This window comes from Bombus impatiens, unplaced genomic scaffold (assembly GCF_000188095.3).
Source record: "Bombus impatiens unplaced genomic scaffold, BIMP_2.2 scf_0418, whole genome shotgun sequence".
Lineage (NCBI taxonomy): Eukaryota > Metazoa > Arthropoda > Insecta > Hymenoptera > Apidae > Bombus > Bombus impatiens.
In genome coordinates this window covers 1,535,689-1,561,882 of record NT_176837.1, presented here as the reverse complement: position 1 = coordinate 1,561,882, position 26,194 = coordinate 1,535,689, and the positions used below count along the sequence as shown (strand labels likewise).

At 39.7% G+C, this 26,194-nt stretch overlaps 1 protein-coding gene across 3 annotated transcripts in view; it reads right to left on the bottom strand.

Annotated features, from left to right (window-relative positions):
* The window catches only part of LOC100747772 (semaphorin-2A), a 564,473-nt gene that overhangs the window by 418,590 nt on the left and 119,689 nt on the right, over nucleotides 1–26,194 (bottom strand). For all 3 annotated transcript variants that reach the window (XM_012386839.3, XM_012386840.3, XM_024368287.2), the window contains exon 2: nucleotides 21,848–22,075. The gene's annotated coding sequence lies outside the window, so the exon portion shown is untranslated. The remainder of the gene's footprint in view (nucleotides 1–21,847; nucleotides 22,076–26,194) is intronic.

The window sequence follows — 26,194 nt, the reverse complement described above, 5'->3', positions numbered from 1 at the left end:
TTAAAAAATGAAATCACACCACGAAGCTCGATGCAATAAAGTACAATCTTCTTTCGCAGAACAGCGTGCATCCTGCTCGTTTACATGTGCCTTCTTCCACGTGGGGTTGCACTGATATACGGCTAGAAAATGCGGCTCTGAATGTTATTTACTGCTTCGTAGGCGCGTTAAGCGTTCGTGTTCACCGGCACATTCGCGTTTAATAAGTTAATTTAGAGGTTTGCGTCTCTACGACTTAATTGCACGCACGTTTGAACTACGACCTGGCTACCTGTAATCTCTATAGGAAAAGAAGTCCGCCGACAATATCGTTGCATCCGGAAGCCTGAGACTTTTCCACCCTAAACACGGCAATGCCTTTCCTATGTCTAGCTCGCGGCAATTGCCTGAGAAAATAGTATTTATAATCCAAATTTCGTGCCTGATTATTTGCTTTGTGTCACTATGTTGGAATACCTTGAAATTAATCCTGGAAAATTACGGGGAGCAAGAAAATATAGAAAAGTGTAAATCGTATCATCAAATCTGAGCTACCGGATTAAAACGTAAGTCGTTAAGTATTAACAAGAGCTTTGAAACATTAAAGTGCTGTTTTTTTACTTTTATTTCTTTCAGACCCTTAAATATATCAAAATATTTTTAGATACTTTATTTACATTGAGAGATTATACAGGAATAATAGATTTAAAAGAATGGAAGTGGAATATATTTTTACTTTTACTTTTCCAGTATGTCGCACATGGAAAACAATTAATGGATTTAATGACGAAATATTGTACAGTATCATTCCTGAAATATCCACGATTCGATTAATATCCCATGAAGATTTGGCATGATGCATTTAGATATTTAGCACGGTTCGAAATTACGGAGGTAATCGAATCTGTTTGCATAAATTGCAAGCAAGGTTAATATTCAGTTAAATGTTTCCGTGTATTATTGTCGATTACTGATGAATAAGTGCGCGAATTAAAAATTTCATTTCATTTCGCGATTCTTACGTGAACTTGATAATCCATATTGCGTATCGAACCCGAATTGATTATAATTTCACGTGGCTGACTGAATATTGACGATATTTCTCGCATCGTGTACATTGTATATGGGAAAATTACGGCATCGAAGAAATATATCGCGATAAACAACCGGCAACGCTGTGTAACGCGCATTCTTCGGGTTCCAGAAATTGCAATTCCATGATAGAATTTCGGGCGTTTTCGTCGACCGGTTGGTAAACTGGGTTCGGAAATACGCGAACCGAGGTTTGGGGTTGTATTGATCGCTGCCGGCTGCGCGGGCTAGTCACTGAAACAGTGGGTACCTCTAGTCACCGAACTTGTTACTTTGCAAACGAAATTTCGACAATCTGTACTATCGACTATAATCATTTCATATGACATCGTATCTTTTTTCGTATAAACATAAATAATTGCGAAATTATCATTTCCATATTCAAGGAGAGAAAAAAAAAGAGAATAACGCGCTCACGTTGCCAGACTGCGAATGTTTATGCATTCATGGCAAAGTCAAAGAAACAAAAGGAAACTTTAGAGAATATAAAAGGTCGAAGGAAAACTTTACATTGCTATATTTAGAGCATGGAACAAATCTCTAAATTCTATTTCATCAGGTAAATATAAATGATTTAAGTAGTACTTCCGCTCATATAAATTTGCATGGAAAATTAAGCATAAAAGTATAAATTTCGTATAAGAATCCACCGTCTAGTTATAATAAAATGTGATGTGTGTAAACGATGATAAGATAAAATGGAACAAAGTATAAAAATGAAACAGATATGATTCGAGATTTCGCAATAAAGTCGGTGAAAGGAACGATAGTCGTATATGCGAACCACGAATGTAGCGATCATACCGCGTGATTAAGTAATCTGTAACAGTTTACATTGTTCGTGTACGTTCACGGGTTCACTCGTAATCGAATTAAAAGGTAGGATCGCGATGGACGTGGAACAGAGAAGAAAGAAACGGCAAAGCGAGGAACAGAGAAATACGGTGTCGGTGAAAGATTACACGTTCCATGATAGCTCGGCGAGGGTGGAAATGGGGAAGGCGGGTGGCGCGATAACCCACGATTACCAGAAACGCGAGGGTAGAAAAGAATCGGATCGATGTTCATCGGTTAAGCCAATTAATCTGTGAACTTCGCACAAGATTGCTCCATTAAGGTTACATCGGTTGAGAGAAAGGATGATCTTACGAAAGAATCATGTGCCATTTTCTTGTGTAACTTTTTGTGTCACGGCAATGCTGGGAAATATTCTTAAAGTAGCAATTGTAGATCATTGTTCTGTGTCACATTTTTAACATGAGCTTTCATTTTAAATTGTCGCTCCTTGATATATATTATATTGGATCTATCGGAATCTAAGAAAAATTTAAAGGCAATGCATTCTTAAAGAATTAATATTTTATTGAATTTCGATTATTTTGTGTTATGAATCGAGTAGTTTCTTTCTTTCAACAAACTATTTGACATTTTCAAAAACAGGAATATATGATTGTAATGTTATGCTATATTCAAAGAATAGGACGAATACAATTAAACATTGCAGATATCGTACAATGATGTTTCGTTTTTAAAGAAGAAATCTTTTTAGCCTTAAATTTAGTATTCAAATATCTGGCAGAAATTCATGATAAATAATCCTCCTCCAACCATACTGAATATAACGCAGAATTTTTTGTGAAATACACGACGAATTTTCCGAACAAGCTAATATTACGTTTGAAAATATAGGAGTGTTAAATGGATTTCTTTGCTCAATTTTTTGTTTATTATTTTTGCATTGTTCATTGCATGATGCAAGATCTTGTTGCATTTAATATTTTATTACGTCATATCGACGAAGGAGAAAGAGTTTGGAGATTCAAACAAGAGAGGAAAAGAAACAGAACAAAGATGAGAGAGACCGGAATCGACAGGATTGCAGTTAGGTGCATTGCCTGCAGTGCAGATAAGGGCCTTTGGTCCCTGGAGGATATCATGTCAGTGCCACCTACACTTTTGCACGCGACCAATAAAACAATAATATATAGTGTGAGTTACCTTCAACTTAGATACTGCGCGCAATAAAGATACTTATGAACACCTGATATATCAAAGTTGCTCATAAATATTTTGTTCGTTGTAGTATAATATATGATATGAATCTTGCACACACACACACATATATATATATATATATATATATATATATATCTTTTAAGCCATATAAAAATCTTTTGAAAGAAAGCATTTCGCGAGATATCATTTGTAACTCATGAATACCTTAAACGAATGATGATATTTCCACACAAAGATAAATATATCATTTAAAAGCTTAATACCAATCGTATTTCAATCTCATTTCATTCTTGGATTAAACGCGAATGAAATTGGAAGACGATGTCGATAACGTGAAATTCGTCGAAACGAATCAATTTTCACCCGATATACTAGCAAATTCGACCCGTTTAAGTTAATTACAAATTCAATTTGAAATTATGCAGATAGCCAACTTTTCCAGTAATAAAAAATCAATAACATTAAACGATAAATATTTTTTCCAGTCGCATTCTACCCATTCAAACGCGGAACATACATACCATATGTCTTCGTTTTAAATTCGCTCGCAAGCGTATTTTAACACGAATTTCACGATACATTATCCGAGGACGTTAATGTTACGTGATCGTAGTAATTTCATGACTGTAAAATATGTTTCCCGCATACCAAAACGTAATTCGAACATAATTTTCAAACACACGATTTCTCACTATTACACTGTCCGACTACCCTTAGAGTCAAATTAAGTCCACTTTCTTTCAGGTCGCACACGTTCGACGATTAATTATATCTTCCCCTGCCAGCGTTCAAAAATCATCCCCTATAAATCTCTCGCGTGCCAGACGCACGCGCGCGGCTAATTAATAATTCTGCCACCGAGAAGACGACGAAGATCGAATTGGCCGTTTCTTCCATCCGTTTATTTGATCGTGGCTCGTAAACGTTCTGCTCGCATTCTTCTTATATGGTCGACTAAAATACTCAGGCGACTCTAAAGACCTTTAATCCAGCTTTTATCGCAATCGTGAGCGGATACGTGGTCACCGACAAGATTTGCTACGACGGTATTTCCAGCCAAGCCTCGCCTAGCCTTTTTTAGCCAGCTGGTAGTTGACTGTTAGAGCCGACTGTTAGAGTCAGGGTATAAGCAATCGGTAAGCTTTCCAACAGCGGAATAGTTACTTTTACTACTACGGTCAACGTACGGTTGATTGCAGCATTACGGAAGGTGGTTTAAAAGAACACTACGAGTCGTCGCGTTACACCGTGCCGCGCCACCCCTAGCGCTATGCCATGCGTCGGTTTGCCCGAAAGAGAAGGCAATGAAAGCGGAAGCGATGTCACTGAGGAAGAGCCGATGCGCACCGGTGTTACCGGTGTGCCACGACGCCGAAATAATGGCTCCTTTGAAACACGATTGCCTTTTCCCTTTAACGACGCCTACGTGTCAATGGGTCGGTCACGCTGCACCTGAGACCGCGCCACGATTACAACCGCTTGCGTGTGTGCACGAGTATGCTCAAGGACTGCCAAAGCTGGGCCATCACAGGGGCCGCAATGCAACTCCAGACACACAGTGTATGCGTTTACACGATAGTTACTACCATCGATTTGTTGAATATCAAAGGTTCGAACAGAAGACTGTTTCGCGACCTATCTACGGGGATGTGAAAATGTAGATCAGCAAAAACATGAAAATCTTTTGTACCTAGGAACGGTTGAGTTGCAAGTGGGATCGATGAACAGATGAAACCATCGAGAAGTAAAGTATTGATAGAACGTCGTCATTGCGAATGTAAAGGTACTACACCTGGCGAAAAACCGCCGTATAAGATCTTGCGTAGTATGTTCTAGGAGCAAATTGAATTCGGAGGGAAAATGAAGCCATTGCATTATTTGAAATGGAGGAGCTGGCAGTGCGAGTTATATATGTAATCATCTTTATCGTGAAGTATGATTTAATAGGATATGTTTATCTGTTTGTTTGAATATTTATTTGAGTGTTGAAACGTTGATGTATTTTCGGCATATTCTTTATGTTTTATGAATAATCATTTCGACTTTTCGTTTACTCATTGTTGAATATAAATAATTATAAAGTAAGTTGTTTCTATTAGATCAGTCAATAAATTTCTGTGCTAAAAACCAAGTGTTAAAAACCATTAAGATAGCAAGAAAGTATAAAAAATAGTAACGATTACATTACAGGCTGAAATAAATATTTTATCGTTCCTTTATGATTAAAAGTATGCAAATACGTATATCACTACGTATTAATTCGTATATAAAAACTATACTCGTATAAATAACGTTAATACACTTGTTCCAAACTTCATGCACGTACATGGTACAACATAAAGATATTCGATCTCACAGCAAACTTCCATCGCTGCTACAATCAACTTGCCCACTATCCTTCGAGCCACTGCAAACGACGAGGAAGATATGCAAGAACGAGCGTCAGGACACGGATTAGCTCGCGAGTGGCAGCGCGTCAGGGTTAAATATACAGCTCGAACGACACAAGGGACTAGGACGAACGAGAGAACACGGGAAGGTCTCAGGGAAGGTAGAAATATAACGGCGAACAGAAGTTTCGTACAGGCAACGAGCGTCCTCTCGTAGGAATAAATATTAAATCTGTACCTTGGGGATATTCGCGTCTGTAGAGTCCCTCGCCCCGCGTACCAGAGTTTCCTTCATTCGTTCTTCTCCCAGCCCTGGTTAGAAAAGGCAGAGAAAAAAAAAATACACGCAGCTTGACGCTCATATGCAAAAAGCAGAACAGTGTCTGGGATAACGGGAGAACATTAAAGTGGGCAGGGCAGAGCCGCTACACGGAATGAATATTTAAAGGAAACCTCAGTTCTAGCCAGGCCCTTGCAAAGACCAGAGACATCGTGGTCTGCACGTGAGGTGGATGGCGCAGGTAGAGAAGGCGTTGGAAGAAGGTGGTCGTGCTGTGGCTACGTACAATTTTCATGTTCGTCGGACGACGGAGTTACCAGTCGCGTTTCTTCCCAGTCTCGCTCTCTCGTAGTACAGGAGGAACCACGTACACACGGGCTTTTCCCGTTAATCGACTAAGCTTACCAGGGCTTGAAAAAGCTCCAAGTCGGCCCAGGCCACGAGAGAACTTCTCCACCCCACGCGAACACCGTTCTACCCTTATCGAATTTCACCGATGTGATATATGTAAAACCATTTCTGCCGGTCCGCGTACGCGCTTATAAAGCACCGAGGGTGCGTAAAAGTTATCGGAGGCCTGCCCAGAATATCTCTAAGTTGCCCCGATTTCGGTATGTTCCGCCGCGCACTGTGACAATGCTTAACGTATGGCGGAGGGAGACAAGACTTATTGCCGGAAAGGGAAAAAGGAAACGCGTTTTGGGTATTCGCGCTTTAATATTATAGATATTTCGGGCAGGTTTTCTAGTACGAAATATTTCAAAAATTCATGGAAATATTAGGTTTCCTCTCTTGATGTTAATAATTTAAATTAAGTTTTAAGAAATTCTATTTGGTAGTTTATTATAAGATTGTTGTAAAAATTAGTCCAATATTTTAACGACTACTTTTATCAGGTTTGGTAAAATTTTGTTTGCAAACTGTTTAATAAGATAATGTCTTATAATATAGAACGCATGCAACGATTGTATAATTTGCATTCATTTTAAAAGTTTCATTTGAGCAAATAACGCAATTACATCATGATAATTCCGCAAAAAATATAATACATTGCTTAAACGATATTACTGTGTATTTATTTATGAGTAATATTTTTATTTCCGAGTTTAATATACGCAGTTGCATACAATTTGTAAAGTTACAAAAAAGAAATAAATAAATTCCTAGCATTAAAAATAAATACCACACGTAGAACAAGCGATATAAATACATTCGTATTAAAGAATACAGAAAATGTAAATAATCTTGAGAATACCAACCAGATAAAAGTAATAACATCTTGCAATAACGATAAAGCCAAATTCTAGGACAAAATTCTTTTCCAGGGCACGTACCGCGATGTTTACCATGTTTTGTATGTAACGACCCACATCACGGCAAGCGCATTTATTTAAAGGTTAAGCGACATTTCGCACGTTCCGCCGAATCAAAGCTGAAAGCCACCAATTACTCTACGTTTCAGGTTTATGCATATTTTCTTCGAATCTCTGTCCAAGTCTCGTCGTGTAAATGTAATTTAATTAACGACGACAAGTAGCAACGCAAGCTCGTAAACGCAATTAAAAGCGGACTCCTAGTGTTTCCTTGAGAGCCTGTACACTGTGATTCCAGTCGAAAATTCACGCGTACTCGTGTCATTCCCGCGCCAAGCAAACAACCGTTGCTCCTTCGTTTCGAGTCCATTTGGTCGTCCCCAACATTCTGCAATTCACGCCATCGTCAAGGCGGCTTCTCGCGTTATCGAGCCGATATTACCGATAATTTCGCGAAAATTAATGCAACGTTATCATCCAATAATAATGGTAATAAGCACACTTTATATCTTTATCTATATTTTACACACTTTATCTATATCGAAGAAAAGCGTCGACGACGATCTCAACTCGACGACGCGAAATGGCCACGCCGATTACGCCTGGAAATACGAAGCTACTTTCGTAACGCGTAACAGGAGGCAAGAACGCGGTCGTAACGCGGCGCACGTGCGTCCATTGGCCTCGCGGAAAATTGCACATGTAAATCGCCAACTTTTTTCCGCCTCCATATCTACGGCCGCTGTTTCCTGCACCAGCCGTCCTTTCAATTGGGCCGTGCAATCTCCCGCTTTCAAAACGCCTGCTTAGGCGGAAACAAGTTCGATGATGACACGGAATAGCGGCAGTTTACGAGTTGTTCTATCGCTAGACCCTTTCCAAGACATCCCTATTTCCAGCAATATAAGCTTTGATGCCGCCAGGCTAGAGACGACACCGGGATTGCGATGCTCTTCACATACGTTACGTTGTCCTGTACATTGGAAATTTAACACACGCTTAAACCTGTATTAGAGGCATATTTCTAATGCGTACACACTTGTTGTACGTACAGACCCAGGAAAGTACACGTTTGGATATCCGATCAAAAGTATTTAAATGGTTAATATTTATTACATGAATATGCATTGGAACTATATTTGACGCTTATCTGTTTGAAATGTCTATTTGTCCGTACATTAATTTTTTTCAATGATCTTGTAATTTCTACATACATAGATAGATACATTTTCAAATTGGTTTCAAATCCGAATAATATAATCAATGGTATCTCAACACATTGCCAACAGAATTTCAAAGTGTTTTATATAACGTATTCAATATGCACACGGAAGTTTTCTATAGTAAATGTTGAAATACTATAGTGTGCCAGTGTGCGATTCAAGGGAATACGAGAGACGAGGTAAATCATACGCTAGATACACATGACTACAGTTAGGTGCAGGTTGTTCGATGTCCAATTGCACGCCTGATCGTAGCTTACCAATTAACGTGGGATTTACGAAAAGCAATTATAGATCGCAGTTCCGAAATTCATCGACGTTAATAGTGGAAATTTATAGCGCAAAATATAATTTAATGGATAAAAAAGATTTCATATCGGATGCATGCAGGAAAAAGAGAAGGAATACGAACGGAGTTGCAGTATTCCATGAAAAGGCTCGGTTCGAGGAAAGAAAAGTCGAAGAAGAAAAAGTTTTCGTTCGGTGAAAAGCCAGTGAGATTAAACGGGCGAGAAGTTGAGAAAGCCGAAGAAACGAATAAAGAGAGAAAGACGAAGAAGGGAAAAGAACTGGGCGGAACAGCCCATACATGGTTGCAAATGAGGCCACAGATGCTCAGAGTGATAACGGATGATGGAAAGTAGTTCGTGAAAAGAGCCATCACGGTAGCTATTCACAATACCGAAGGATGGCGAAGTTGAAGCAGCAAGAAGCCGCCACTTATGGTGAATAAACATCTTGTCGGGAGGTGAAAGAAAACGTACATTCGTACCAGAAATAGTAGCAGACACAGCAATTTAAGTAATATGTATTCTGAACTAGACTTCATCAAATACTGGCTTATACTTTTACATAAATAATTAAATAACATTTCGTAGGAACGCGTTGGGAAAGTATAGTAGAATATCGAGAAACAGGTCTATTGTATAAAACTGATTGGGTTAATGTTTTTGGGATAACAACCTATAAACTTAAGAAATATAAAAACGCATATAGCAGAGAGAAAAATACATAACAATTTTTGAAAATGTTTGACGGAGAAACGATATGACATTTTTCATAACACTCTAGCTTCTATAATTTATAATCATGAAAGGTATTTATTCCATTCAGAGCAGGTACATACAGTTTCTAAGACGATACAACTTTCTAAGGGAATACAAGTTTCTAAAACATTGCAATCATAGTTGAACATATTTAATATCTCACGTATCACGGAAAATTTAGCCGTCAGAGAGATGAGTACGAAGACTGCGGTGTTAAATATAGATAAATTAAAAAATATAAAATAATTACTTCTAGGAGATGCTTCTAGGTTGAATGCGTGATTAATAGGATCTTGAGGTTTCAGAAGCTTTGCGATCCTATTTCCTAGGAACCGCTTAATCCAACGCCGGATTGTCAGATCTCAGAACTGTGGAATGTCGAGAACCTCCTGCTATCGGAATCACGTGTAACCAGAACTATAGGTTCTAATCACTTAACACGGTGGTTCAAAGCAGAAAATTTACTAGTCGAAGAAACGCAAAGCTAATGGTTTATAATGTTATGTAATAGAACTACATTCTTCTGTAACAATATTAAAAACATAGTACACAAATTTCCATTACTGGTTAAGAGCATCTACATCCACACAGTGAAAGAGGAGTGAACACAATATATCTCTGGCCCTTATGCTGTCTATGGGACACATCTGTGCGAGCCATCTTTCCACCCACGTAGCAGTTAGGGAGGCATCAAACGGGTTCCATATTTTCAAGATCTTACTAATCGAAGACCTACGATTATCGAGGTAGTTCGTGGTAGGTCTCAAAGTTGCGAGGTATCGTCACTGATGCTTTTATAATCTTCAAGTAATCCTGGGCAACCCAGTCCTTGGAACCCCGGCTGCGCGGCTGATGCGGTTGAGGACCGGGATCCTTTGGCAGTTCGGGACTGGTTCCACATATAGAAGGTCTTAGCGGTCGAAGTTTTACATGTTGGACTAGACATGTTCCTCGAATCGAGGGTTTTGTCGAATAAGGTCTCACAACTTTGCGGGAGTAGTGGCAAGATCCAGGATTCAGGGACTCGGTATTTGAGGTCTGAAAACCACTATTTGCGGTGTGTATACCTGTATCCTGATCGAAATTAAAGGTAATTTCTAATAGTCGTAGTACTACGAACTGATTCGAGTAGATCGTATTCTATCGAACTAAATACAGTAACACGGTGTTTGTACTTATATATAACAGGTTGGTTCATTTTCTCTTTTAAGTGAGAGAATATTTTCCCAAGACTGTTTAGCGTTGAATGAGATTTCTAAATTTAAATTTGCTTTCGAATATAAAAATTTCTAAATCGCATTCGAAAAAATATTTTCAATTATAGAGTATTTATAAATGAACCACAGATATTTCTGCAAATGCACATTTTTATGGACACAACTAAAGAGTGGGACCTAAATAGAAATGTTTCACGCTTTAAATATCATAAATCTGTAAGTACTCTATTTTGGATATTTTCTATACTTATTATATTTTCTATACTATTTATATTTGTGTATTAATCTAATTTCCCATAAATTCATAAATATCTGCAGTCTCTATCTCCGACACACATTACTTTGATCCTTCTTAGATACGAATTCTCATCAACTAAGCTTTTTTCTGTTATGCATGTTACTTGGATAATATAATTATAAAAAACACGAGGAGCAAATACTCGAGGATCGTCAAAGGATATTCTCGGAGCTCGATAGTACACGAGTCACCGTGTACTGAAATGATCAGCCGGTAACAATCCTTCGTGGATTAGCAATAAGGGAGACGGGTGAATTCAAGGATTTGCTGTTCGAGTAATTGAAAGCTGGCGTGAGCCTCAAGGCGCAGAACGTTTAATAGCCAAAGTTAGTCGCGTTTCTATGCAAATTAAATGCTTATAGCTATCGAGAGGTAGGCTCTGTAGAAGGGCGACGATGGTGGTGGTCGTTCCCCCTTGTTGTTTATCTACGGGGGGAGGTTCTTGGTCGACTCGTAACGCAAGTAGTTAGTGCCTGTGGGCTGCGACGAACGGCCAACGTGTGCAGAATAACGATAAGCTCCTAATGCCGCCGAACAGGGGCCATATTTATGTGTCTCGCATGTTCCGCGTTTTTCTTTGTCCGTTATTGCCACTGAAAGCGATCCACGGTTTCGGGGAGGTTCCGTGCTACCGTTTTAACATGCGTGTCACAGCCTTGAAAATATCGAATAGAATCTAACAAACTGGGATCAGCTCGTATAGGAAGCCTACATGCATTCGTGGCTTGTATTTTATTAACACGCACGAATGCTATCCCTCCTCTGCGTTGTCAGGTTACCCTAAGAAAATTGGACCCTAAAGTGAATTTCGTCAAAATCTTGATACAACGTTCGCTTTATACGAATAAATAATTTGCGCCTTCGTAGCAAGAGCGTTGTTTCAGAAGAAGGGAAACAAAATTTTCTTCGATAAGTAGTGCATTCGTAATTTGTATTTTATTAACACGAATTAGCGATAGCCTCTGTCGAGCTAACTGAAGAAGATTCTACCGAAAAGTGAATTTCGCCAAAATCTTGATACAGATTAACTACCTACGAATAATTAAATGGAGGATTTACACCAAAATTATTATTTCAGAAGAACAAACGATTGAAATTGAAGGAACGAGATATAAGGAAAGAAATTTTCCTAATAGCGCGAGCTACAAGCACAATTCCTACGATGTTTCCATAAAGGCAGGATAACGATATAATATTTCAACAGATTTACAAATACAAACAACCAGACATATCGTCTCACTTTTCTCTCTGAATGCACAATTTCTCTCAGAAAGGGACGCATTCTTGCATCGATATCGAGCGGACGAATCGAGGTGGCATGTTTCCCCGCGAAGAAATCGCCTCTTTGAAGAGTCGTCGCGCGTGCTCGCCCCGGTATCTCTAAATCCGAGGAACCCTTCGCGTTAGTCACGATTAACGCATGAACACCCTCAGACACGCGTGTCACACGACACCGGAGAACGGACGGTGGACGAGCGACGACGAAGAAGACACGAGAGAAAGGCGTAACCCCATCCGGGCGGAGGGTCGTCTCGCAGAGACTGCTGTTTACACTTAACTTTATTGCTTTCCGGGCAAATGCGTGCGGCTGAGTCAGCTTGGAATTAAAACCCCTTTCGTGAGGCGCGGCTATCAGTTGTCTCTGATCAGCTCGGATGCGGATGAGGAAAGGAAGAAGTTCAGCGGCAGTGAGTACGCGCGAGAAAGGGATGGCAAGAGCCGTAGAAGCTTCCGCAGCTGGGAAGCAGCCCCTCCGTGACCGTATTGGACACTAAGAACTCACCAGTTGTTTAAGGATCGTGGTTTGACATCGGTGGCCCTTCGAACATGCGCGGACGGAATAATATTCCTTTCTCCGCGGACGGTGGCGAGGATAACGATAAGAATCTCGTCCGGCGGAGTGGCATTCTCACTCTTTCGATCGATAGACACGCTCGAGCTACGTCCGACATCGGGCCAATGTAATAACGAATGTATACTGCTGGCCAGCAGAGGCGAGTTGGACCTTTTGCGGCCGTAACATTGCTGCAGAAAGCTCGGTCTGGTCGCGACACGGTCGAACCACGAAACTCGTGGAATTGTTAGAATCCAGACGTACGACTCGACTGGGAGGGAATGCACGGTGACGGTAAACTGCGTTTTATATGGCCAATTCGCAGGCCATTACGACCGCTTTGCTGAAATTTCTGTTTGATGCGACGAAAATTCGTTAAGTTGGAAGGGGACCCTCATCAACCGCGAATTTAACGTCGTTAAACACGGAAAGATGCGCTTTCCGCTTCACGGTAGCGAACGCAACGAAATACGTACATGGGAATGATTAAATTCCCGAAAAGGGAATTCTGTTGGATAACCTCCTTGGACGTGAAAAATTGTCGACGTTCTGTATATAACGATATCGATAACGTATTTACTGAATTACGAAATTACTAAAATTAATACAATTATCGAGAATGGTAAAGATAAGAATATTATTCGAGAAGACAATGTAACAGTTTATCGCCAAGAGAACAGATATAACATAGCCAGTTAAAGGTGTTGAATGCATACTACAATATTCCATTCGAAAACAGGAAGTTTCGGTGATAATCTACAGGTTTATGTAGACGAGATTGCCCGTTTCGTCACGTCGGCGATGCGAATGTGCAAGGCGGTCCTTCCATTATTGATAGCTGGTAGATGATAACGCGTGTCTACGCTAGAATGTTATAACTGGGGTTGATAACCACAGATACAGTTTATGAATTCCTCGGAACGATCGCTAGTTCTATTATATGTTGCACGTGATATAACAGCTACACATCTTTGATGTTTTCCCTTTATTTAATTTCGAGTTTTCACTGAATAAGGAATTTACACGGTGCGTGTTTCTGTGTCGAAAAGTTAAACAGCTTATATAAAGATATTCATAGTTTTAGTCGCTCGAATTGCTAACAAAGTGGAATGCGCGTGAAATAAGTTAATAGCAATCGTAACTTCAATTGCTCGTAAATTATCGAGCACTTTACGCGTGACGTTGACACAATTTCGAATAAAAAGCGGGAATTGTTACATTCTACGGTTACGTTCCATTGTAACTTTTATAGTGTATGCAGCCGCTCTTTGTACGATCATTCAGCAGGTCTAACTTTCTTTACCGGAAAAAAGTAATGTCATGCTCTATTGTATCTTTTGTACTTGAATTGTAAATTCTCCACAGAATAAAAATATGCATTTTCCTCTCATTGTTGCTCTCCATCTTCGTTCTGCCTTTTTACGCCCAACCCTTTATAATTCTTGCCGCTGCTTTTTGTATCTCAGTCACAGTTCTTTGCCTTTACTCTTGTTTCTCCCTTTAACTTTCTTCGTTATTTCTTTCCACCATAACTAAGTCCCTCGTGGCTGCAGCTTTTATTCGTTGGTTTTATTCGTTAAGTTTTTTACTCGGCTGACATCGATTGTATATTCATTGTTACACAACAAGAGTACATTTACTTCCTCTTTGTACAAATTATTATATACGTATTTATTATATTTGCTCTTATTCGTACGAACAGAGATAGTGGTTATATTTTTATCGTTTTATGAATTGCTGTGTACGGATTCCATGCTTTCATCAAAATATTCGAGATGAATTAATATACGGAAGATTATGTGCACGTGTTTAAATTGCTGTTGAATGCACTTTTATAAAAACTAGAAAGAAGAGAGTACACACCGATATTCTACCATCGTCCGAAATTAATTCTCGTGCAAAAAGAGAGATTAAATACGTTGGACAATTTAGTGAAAAATAAATTACAGTTATTGGCCACTAATACGTTAATCCGGTATCCCAGCAAGTGGTACACATGAAACGATGGCGGGCTTTATTTTTAACGCGACCAGAGGCAGTCTCTTCTCGTCCCTTCGTGATATATGTTCTTAATAAATATCGCTTTCCATAAATGCGGAAAATATGTTCCTAAGACCGTTTAACCGCGGCGTAGCCACGCGTAAATTCGCGTGAAAATCCTCGTCCGGCCTCTCTTCTCTTGTTTCCTTTTTAAAGAAAATCGGCAGGATCGAATATGCGAACCAGCGTGTAATAATGAAGAAATAAATTAATACAAGTGTGCCGCGCAACAACTAGGCGGCCATGTAGGAAGAGCGGAAGTGAAACGAAGGGCAGAAACGAGGAGAGAAAGGCTGTACAAAAAAATAGAAGAAATGGAGGGGAAAAAGAGAAACAAAGATGAGAAAGCACGCGAGCCGCGAAATAGGATATGCAGAATAGCTGAAGCCGGAAAATCGCGCGTGTGCTTTTCCACAAGCCGGTGAAGAGAGGCGAAGAATCTCATTTAGGCTTTTTACTGGCGTTCGGTTAAATAGCGCACTCGTTCGAGGCAGTTCAATCGAACGAAATCGGGCATTTCACCGGGAACTTTCAGCGGCGGCCACCACGTGAAAAATACTTTCTCCTGCGAGCATTCTCTCTTTTCGATGCCCTCGAAAACGATTGCTTTCATGGGCCGATTTCATCGTAAAACGAAGGGTGAGCATCGATCGATCAGGGAACGTAATTTTCCGCGACCGCGGTATCTAAATTGAAATCGTTATCAAAATTACTATTCGTTTGGAATTTGATTTAGTCTCATCGGTCTATCGTCACAATTATGACAGTTTTGAGGACTTGCTGCGTGGTTTAATTAATAACGATTTGGAAAAATAGTGATAAATTGAAAACTCATATTTATAAATAATAAATACCGAAGGAAATTTCAAAATTTTTGTGACGTAAGATACGTTACCGCGAAAAATATAACAAGTAGTATACCTTAACACTTTCGGGATCGGTGTCTTTGAACAAAACTCTCCCGAATGATTGAAAACATTTTTGCATTTATAATAAGATGCAAGCGAAACTCGGCAGTGTAGGAATAAAAAGAAACACGTTTTAGATAATTTGTATTTAAAAATAGATAGAGGTCATGGTATGTGATTCTGACGTCAAATGATCATATAACATACCCATTTATATGATTGTTTTAGTTAAAATTTCAAAAAGATAAAGACGCAAAAGGTAATGATAATTATTTTAAGAATGAGAAGATTATACAACGCGTATATAGTAATATTTATGCCTACTGAGGCATTTTTCAAGATTAACTGAAAATACTGACTTGTCGTCGTTTATGGCGGCGAGATACAGCATGTATGCTATGCAATCGGTCTTGAATGCGTTAAAATTACAAAATGTAACTAAAATTTGTGTGACTAAGAATGTGCAGATTTCTAATGTAATGTACGATGTACATTGTTAAGGAATGAGATACAGTGCAACGCTATTTTAAAATTAACCGAAATGTATTTTATATTAAAAATTGAATTATAAGCGTTAGTTGATTCTATATCGAAGGTACAAAAAGATATGATAATTCAAATATTTTGAATATTCTTGCGTTAGTTGATTCTATATTGCAAGTGCAAAAAGATATGAGGGTTCAAATATTTTGAATATTCTTGCGTTAGTTGATTCTATATTGCAAGTACAAAAAGATATGAGAATTCAAATATTTGGAATATTCTTGCGTCACTTCAGTTTGAAATTTTTTGCTGCAAGACTGCCATGTTTCAAAACTTCGTTTCGTGAATAATATTTCTTCTTGGTAAATATTACGCGCATATATTTTCTGGAAAAACCGGGTTTGTTAGCACAGCTAGCGAGGATACTTGAGATAGCCTCACCTATAGCGAAGCATACATAAAGAATTACTTGATTCTCACGGCGAGCGACTTTTTTCCTCGCTCTTTTTTTTTATTCCTATCTGACGTCGTTTCACGGAGGCTAGGAACTGCTACTTTTAAAACGACCAGCAAACAAGGTTAGCAGCGTGGTAAACAAAACGAAAAATCTTAAAGTGCTTTTAGTGCCTGACAAGCACAGAAATCATACAGATTACGTTTCAGGAAAAGGAAATGGCGAATCATGTAGACGCGTAGCACGAGGAATAATTTCTTTTTTCTTTTAACAAGAACGCAAATTACGTGCAATTAAATAATTGGACGCATTCGATTGCAATACTTGTAAGGCTTAATTCTTTACTTTTTCATGTAAAACGAATCGATATCTATGTAATTATACTATATCAAGCGCGTAGTTTCCCGAGGACGCATACTAAATACAGAATATCGGTTACACAATTAGAATCATTAGATTTCGCTAAAATAGGATGGTGGAGAATTATGTAATATGCGATGTAATTGATTAATGAACATTGCGTAATAAGGTTCCTGAAATATGGTTAAACTATCGTAAGAACTGGCAACAATTTCTAAATTGATTGATGGCGAACTTACTCAACATCGTGATTAATGACGAAGTAAATTTAATTAAGAAACACTGTAACAGTGTAATATTCCTAATGTAAATGGCAACGATCTAAAAATCGCACACTCATAAATCAAATCAAAGGGTAACCTTTTATCATATAAAATTATAAAATTTAACTATAAAATCTTGAATAAAGTTCAACGATCGAAAAGAATATTAATATTAATATAAAACTTGAAGTTAAAGAAGTCTAATTCGATACGAAGAAGATGTGTCTGCAGCAGAAGATCAATACATCTCTCAATAACGTTTCAATTCTTCTTCACAAGCAAAGGAACGATATTTCTTTGGTGCTGTGTGCGCGCAAACGGAGCATCTTCAGTCGATTGGGAAATACTAAGTAACAGTAATACTACCAACTCATAAAGGAAGGCCTTTTGTATGCAAATACACGTGAAATACATACTACAACCGGTAACAAGGGATGCGTAATGCGCCGCTGTATTTCTCTTGCTCGTATCCTTTCTTCCTTGTTCACTTTCCACCACCCCTCTCGATCTCGCCATCCAGCGCGGCCCGATTCAATTTACCTCGCGATAAAATCGTCCGTTTTTCTAAACGTCCGATTCGTCGGAGCTTTCGTAAGGGACCTCGAACTTCCAGCCGTTCGAGATCTCCGCGGAAAAAGGGGCTCAGCCTTTCGCTATTGGGACGTCAAGTACTCTCGAAAATCCTCCAAGCGGTCTATTTTGTTGGATTTAATAACTGAGCTTTTTTTTAGATAATGAAAAAGATAATTGGCTTGATCGAAGTGACCATGGGTTTACGAGCGACAAGAGGAATTTTCAGATAAATAAAAGATATTTCGCGATAAATGAAATAAATGGATAAAAATGGAATTTTTTAAGCAACTCTGTGAGATCAGAGCCGATAAAGCTAAAATGCTAATCCAAACACCTCATTTTACTTCTTATTAGCTTTTGTTCTATTAATCTTTGTCTAACAATCGCTTTTTATGAAGCACGTAAACGGATAGAAAATGAATTTTTGTAAAAATTTTATCGGGTCGGTCTAGAAAAAGCTGAAACGTCAACCTGCAGATTTTTTAATTTTCTATTAATCTTTGTTCGCGTTTCCATAATAACTATTTTCTATTAAAGTACACGCAAAGAACTAGCACGCAAAATGCATAGAAACTGCAAGTAATAAAATGTCAGTAACGAAATGCACAACAGTTCCGATAGTACTTTTAATCTGTTTAAGACATTTGCTAACGTTTGTTTCAAACACGCACGACCGATAGAATTCGTATAATTTATGAAAATAATACGAAATTAAATGTTACCAATACGCGACACGGAACAGCATGCACGTTCGTTGTGATGGAAAGCGGCGCCGTAAATCCATAGAGTCGCTAAAAACTGTGTCAGCAAACAGCGCAGAAAAATTGTATACAGAACGAGGAAAGATGTTTCGACAAACATAGCTTGCAAACCGCCCCTTTCAGAGGCACAACCCTTTTTAATCTGAATAAAAACGCCGTGTTGTTCGACCTACAAACCAATAGTTTGTTTGAGACGAAACACGTCAGAGTAACAGTTGCGCGAAATTGAACGGGTTCCTGAAAGATACTGCAACTGCGGAAATGTTAAAAAATATCTGACAGTGTTTAATTAAAAAATATTCCAAAAAACACTGCTGCAAAATAACTCGCGAATTTTTCTAGTTTCACAGCATTGATTGGAAACGAAAATCACAAACTGATTTTCTTCGAGGTTCTGCTCATAAAAATATAAATTCGATCAAACAAAATACTCGATCTAATCGTTTAAGCTAACGTTCGGTTTTGATATCGAACTTCGAGAAGAAAAAGACTACAGGATTTTATTCGATGGACCAAGAGTCCTGCTATCGAGTTTACATAAATGATTGATATGGTTCGATAGGTTAGAAGTGTGCTCGCTTGTTCTACATTTTGTCCGTGTATCGATCATCGTCCAACTACCATGGGAAATAGAAACGTTCCACCGTCTCTATCCTACAAATGTAAATCTAATAGAAACAAATAAATACGAAGTTGCACGGAAACTACGGATCGTTCGTGATTTTGAAATCGTTTCGTTAAAATGTTTCACCGCATGGATGGAGAATTCGATATCTTTCAAAGGGGAAAATTGTTTTCATAGGTAGAGAAAAGATTAAAATCAATCGAAGGTAAATCAATGGGAAAATGTAAAAACTAAACGATGCAGGTAATAGTAATAGCAATGACGCGATAATATAACGCGATCAATAATGCATCAACTATTTTGCAAGAAGAAACGGAAATGAAATTTCATGGAACCAAGAGAACGAGGTGAAAGTTAGAAACACCGGTCGATGTTCGCTCTTTCGAGCACATCCTGCTGCCAGTTTTCGTTCCAGCTGTTCGAATCTCCAGTAAATCTCAGATCCAGATGCTTTTCGAAATTTCTCTATAAAATTCGAACGCGTGGACTAATTCGAATTCGCTTCGATAACTTCATCCTCGTATTGTTCCTACTAAACCAACATTCATTAACATGCTATTGACGCATATGTTGTATCGATTCGACACGCATAACCTGTTATCGGTGTATGTGCTGCATCAATTCAATTATTTAAGTAACGCTACTGATTATTGACGCAACTCTCGCTTTTACGTTCCGTGCGTTCAAACAAAACAACCTAGAAAAAACAATGAAAACATATGAGAAATAAATATTATTATTCGAAATAAAACAGTTGCTGATCAAAGGAACTAAGGGTAGTTACCCCTATTTTAATAACAACGAACGTTTTAAACAGAAGTAAAATCGATATATCGGCAACGTATGCTTCACAAAACCATCCACGCAGAAAATAAAGAAATGTAAATTAAAACGATAAAAGAGAACCCTATTCTATTCCATGATTTATAGTCGATGGACTGTCGCATCAGAGAAATTCGTTCGAGATCCACTTGTCCCCAGAGTTCCGGTGAGCATCGAGGAGGTGGTATCAATTAAAATTGGTTACGGTACGTTCGAGAGATTCAGCCTGCGTGGCCTGTCATCGAGAAGGGGCCATCGATCCGGTAGATCGGTCGTAAAATAAAGATTTGGCCAAGAGGGTGGCTCCCGTGGTCTTTTTCGGAGGGGTTACTTTGCCCCAACGGTAACCCTGCGGCGTGTGTATCCACGCTGGTGCACACATACCGGTTTCGATACCATAGGGGCGGATCGGCCGTACTCGGCCTGAATACTGATTCTCCACGGACGCATATTTTACCGGCGCGGATAAAAGATATTTGCATTTTGATGGACCGTACCGAGTGCATTTGACGTTTCATATGCATTCCGTCCAGTGTTCGTGTGCGCAACACACTCGCGTTTGTGCGATAATGTGTGAAAAAAATCACTCTTGGCCTGCTTCGTTCTTACCAACGTCACGAGGTATTTGTATTTATTTCGCGTCTTTATGCGCCGATCTCTAGGACCCTTTGAATATCTACACGTGTTATGTTCGTCCTGAGACTGGCTTCTGAGAGAAACTATCTCTTGGGTGAACTAGTTGAGATTCTTCTGTGGTCTCTATGCTCTATCAATCGTGCAATTGAAACGAAACAAATGAAAATTACGAATTCGCTGGAGGATCGAAGGAATTTTTTAAATGCAGGCTACTTGGAATAAACAGACAAGGCGAACTCAGGCAAAGATAGACACGCCGCAGAGCAAAAGTTCAACGTCGATGTACCACTCTGTGGAGTCAGACTTGCCGCGCAACAGAGAGGTGGGAGCTTTGTTTAACGAAGTTGTAAAGCGTTTCCAGACGGAAAAGAGAGCGTCTGGAAAATACGAACAAGTTTGATTTAATATAATTAACGGGCTTCCGCGGAGTGTCTAACGAACAAACTTTCTACGTCTTAAGGCTCTTTCCAGCTCCCAGTCCGATGGAATTGCAAGAAATATCGAATTAACGAAATTAGGAAAAATCAAAGATAATTCAGTCTGTAGAACAGACTTGGTGTATCGGTTTACAATATTTTTTGATTTCAATCGTACACGTTACGTCGATTGCATTCGTTTCGTGCGTACTTTGTTGATCGTCAACTTTTGCCGTAAATAAACACACCGGTCTATGTACTACAAATGCAAAGCGTGATGAATGTTTGCCATGAGTGTCGGAATACGAATGTTGCCTAGAAATTATTCATGGTCGCCGATATTAAAAGCTCGCCAGCGAGCGAGCCGGGAATCAATTGCCAAAAACGTCGATATTGGCTCGGCTTGAAACAAGAATATATGCCCGACTGTGGTCACAATGGGTCAAAGATGTGGGAAATTGAAAAATCATTCGTCGATAAACGTAATGAAAACGCGAAAGATCGTCGCACTAGTACGAATGGAAATGTATGAACTTTCTTCGTTTTACATGGAAATCATTTTCTTTTCGATTATTATTATATATTTTATTATATACATATATTATTATATATGATTATTATCTATAAGATTATATATGGTGATTATATATATATCAGAGATTGGTTTAAATTTTTTCAATAATTTTTATTAATATATTATTAAAAATTAGATTAAAAATATATTAAAAATTATATAATTTTAGTTAACGAAGGGTAGCGACTTTTCGTTCACGAGATTCATTATTCGACCTGCTGATGAAACTTAAAACCTTACTCACCGTTATAGTTGCACTTTTCGTTACTCGCGTCGACGTCTTATCTCGCGGACAAGTTTTCAGAACGAAGTCTCGCTTCTTTGCAGTGGCTTCCCAGGATTTTACAGTCTCTTCAGACGACCCGTTTCTTCACTTCATGTCACGGTAATTGCTGTCACAGAACACTGTTACACGAACGAAGTTGCATCTTCCTGACTTCCGACCGGCGAGCTTCGTCTGGAGTTATCATTTCTGCAAAAAAGATAAACGTCTTCTGAAGATCGAATATATCGTAAGATATTATAAGATATTGCATTAGAAGATATTATAAGGAACCAAGGAAATTTAAGAAACAAGTGCTGTCGTAAACGAACTTCAGATTCAATGGAACGATGAAATTGATCGTCGAGTGAGTTAATATCTAAATCTTAAAATTCTCAATTTCTTGTTTTTCAGTTATTTAGAATATTTGATATCTAGAAGTTGATATTGAAGACATTGCTCAGAAAAATATTTAACTTTTAGAGGGATAAAGATAATTAATCGTTTCATCGATATTCTCCAGGGAATTTTTAAAAAATTCAAGGTAGATCTTGCGCGATTAAAGGATGGATAGGAGTACAGGATCAAAACTTCTGTACCTCTCAACTGCAAGGTTCAGATACTTCCAAAGTTCAAGAACTCCGAGATTTTGACTTCCAAATTTCAAAACGCGTTTAAATCTAACAACAAATTCCAAACTTTCTAGATTCTCTCGTAAAGATATACTTAGCGTAGCAATTAAACGTAGAAACAAGAATATAAAAACAAACTTTTCTAGTAACTTCGGATTCCAGCAAGACTATTCCCCTTCATTTTCTAACTTCTCACTATCAATTAGAAGTAAATTAACAAAAATGCAACGATGCAATGATTAAATTATACTACGTTCTGAAGATGCAAATACTTCTAGTTCTGGGTTAAACTGAAGTATCATGATTTTACTAAACTATAATATATGAATTCTATGTTTTATGTAATTTAGTTGCCACACAGCGGTAAAAAAAACGTTTTTATTCGACTTTACTATCTTTATAGAATAGAATATTCCACAATTGTGACAACAATAATCGACCATCTGCTGGACGAAAGTTAAAACTTATATTTAAAACTAGAAAGTGTTCCGTGACTTATGTACACATGTGTAGGAACACTCTCTGCCATTTATGAGCGAGTAACTGGGAGAAAGTTGCGCCACAAAACAGGAAAATTACTCCTTCGACACGTTGTGAGCAATCTCGATTGGAAAAAGGGGATGGTAGTAGCGACGACGGCAATGGAAGAACGGAGACACAACGAGGACGAATGAGGATCGAGCAAGTTCGAGTAAAAGTTGCGAACCCGAGGGAATGCTTGAGAAGCTTTATAACTTCGACAATCTTAAATCGACAGAACTACCATGTCCGGCGGTGGTGAAGAGTGTCGGAGAACGGGGAACGAATAAAACGCACGGAACGAGGTAGTGTAGAATGGAGAGGGCAAGCAGATAGTCGAGAGGGGTTGGGAATGAGGAAAGTAGGTAGATACGTGTATTACCGTCGGTGATAGTACGAGGGGCGACACGGCGACTACGCTTTGACACTGTCCATTGTCTTTTTTCATGAGTTCGCGTGCCCTCCAGTGAACCAATTCCGGGCTTCGTAAGGGATCTCGTATCGTACGTGGCGTCGCACAGAAAGGAATAAAAGAGAATTATAGATCTCTTCGGTTAGCGTGTTTTATGATATTCTTGGTTACACAGGATATAGATGTTTGATTTAAACGGAACCGAGCACGGCATTTTCAGAGATTATAGGAAGAATTATTTCCAACTGGACGATAATGTAACGAGAGTATATTGTTTTGGTTATTTTATAGATCCCCTAGGTAGGATTATTAATAATTTATGATAACACGTACAACTCATAACAATGAATCATCATGAAAGAGTATAACCGAGAATCGAAGACGCCATACACAAAAATATTTGAAGCTGTCGGGTTATGCCCGGTGGGAAATTGTTAATTAGTGGGACGCAGACGAAAACAGAAATAATACGTACGATGAAATCTAATTACGTCACGGTCGAAACGTGTAATTTTATAACTTTCCGCGGGGAATGGACAAAGTACGACATAATTTCACGTAACGAATCTTCTCGATTAGATTAAACGTCCCGTGGAAATGATTAACTACCCTTTATATATGCTTAACATTCCTCGAAATCGTATTTTCTGCCGACAAAAATTCCTTTGTCGAAATAACAACGCGAACAAAGCTGGCGTTCTCGATTACGAAATCCGGTGAAATTCCCGCCCGCCCTTCTTTTTTTTTCGTCGCCGAAAACAGTACGTGTTCTCTTTCGAGAAGCTCTTTGAAGCGAGCAATTTGGGAACCGCTGGCTAGCGCTGTCTCGACTTCTGCACAACGCCATTAAAACCGTACGTGCGAGCACACGCGTCCGTCTGAAACGCTCCAAAATAATGAATACTTAAACGCGCGAAGCGTGTGGTGCACGTGCGCGTGCGCTCGCGTGCTCGCCGAAGAACTAACTTTTTATCTGGTCTGTGTCGGCGCCTAGCTGGCCGAGCACAATCACGTCCGAAAGCTGTCTGCCAAAGGAATCGACAGGCCGCGTTAATTTAATGAAAAATTCACGATCGCGCGACGATCACGCCAGTCCGCGCCGCTCCTCCGCGACGTCGATGTTGGAGGAAGAAGCAACGAAGAGTGACGAAAAAGAAGAGGAAGAAAAAAAAGAAGAAAAGTAAAGGAACGTGTGGAATTAATGACGGTGTTCCGCCCCCTTGTCTTCGCGTCGTCTACATCCCTCTTCCCCTCTGCTTCTTTCTATGTGAACCCTCGGCCGGCATTCCGCCGAAGGCGCAACGTATCGGTAGACAAAGGGAGCTGTCTCGAATAACGTTAAAACAGTGCAAGCAACCGGTGTAGGTAACAATCGGAAGGAGAGAGCGTCGCGGGACCGCCGGCGATCCCCAGGGGGTGGAAAATACCTACGCACCCCCAACATACCCGCCTGTTCTCGCCTGTCTCGAATCGAAGAGTCGCGTCGGGGGTCGCGAAGCCGCCTGGCCACCCCTCGCCTGTCTCTCTCCCTCTTTTTCACTCGTACATGATCTTCTTTCTTCTACCAATGTTCCGTCCCAGGCTCGTGCTTCCATCCCTCGAAAAAACCTCGGCTTGCATTTCAGTAAAGAGCCAACCCATCCGCGTGCATGGACAATGGGACGAGACGCCCCGCTAGACGGACGACAACGCCCTTTCTTTTCAACACACGCGTGTCTGCTTTTATGCCAGTGTGTGCGTCGCCGACAGGGAGTATACAGTGTCTTTTTCCACCCAACGACCCTCTCTCGCTCTCTTCCTCCCCCTCTCTCGTTTTCTGTCCTTCACTTTCCGCTTTTCGCTCATACTCTGTTGCTCGCGGGCCTCTCACTCTCTTCACGTGTGTCTGACTTCTTTTTTAAGAGAGCTACAACGACGACAACGATGTCTCGCCCTCGCTTCCTACTCGCGACGCGTGCTTCCCGGCACAGCAGCGCGGAAAACAATTTTCTGCGCTGTACAAGCCAACGACGGCGGTTGCTACTCGCCGAGCTGTAAGTACAACATCGTCTGTGTAAATCATATGAGCCACCGATTTCTGATTTAATGACGCGAGCTGCCGTTTCCCATTACTTCTAATTACTCGCAATTACTCGCAGTCTTTGGACGCCTCGTCCGGATACATATACATTACAGAAGTTTCGTTTCGACACGAGCAAAATATCATCTTTAATCAGGCAGAAGAACGAACGAGCAAAAAACGACTGTATCCTTCCGGCCCGTTTGCCGCGATTCTCTTTGCCAAGTTATTACACAGCAGCCACGACGCGACCATTCCGCGGCTCGGATACAATTTTTCAATGCCTATATAATCAGCGACACATTGCACGGAAACTGGTACTCGACTCGATTCGTTTCAGATTTCTCCGTAACACCTCTTGCGTTTCCTTTTTTAGAACGTTTTCTGTGCAGCGTGACGCGCGAAGGGAGTAAGAACGAGCAACAAGCTTTCACGAGTACGCCCCGGTTCTTATTATTTCAATAAAAATCGTCGCCACGACCGTGCTCGACCATTATTCAAATTATAAACTCGTCTAACAATGGAAACGTTACACTCCTCCACTCGTTTTTTCCCCGGTTCCCTTGCACCGTCCCTACTTCTCGAATTTCGTGCCCAGGGTAGAGCCCTCATTCTTCTCGTTGCTAACGTCGAGACTTCAACTTCTTCGAATCGAGCCGAGTACATTTACGAAAGTACCCGCATTCACACCTTCCGTGTACGGCGGC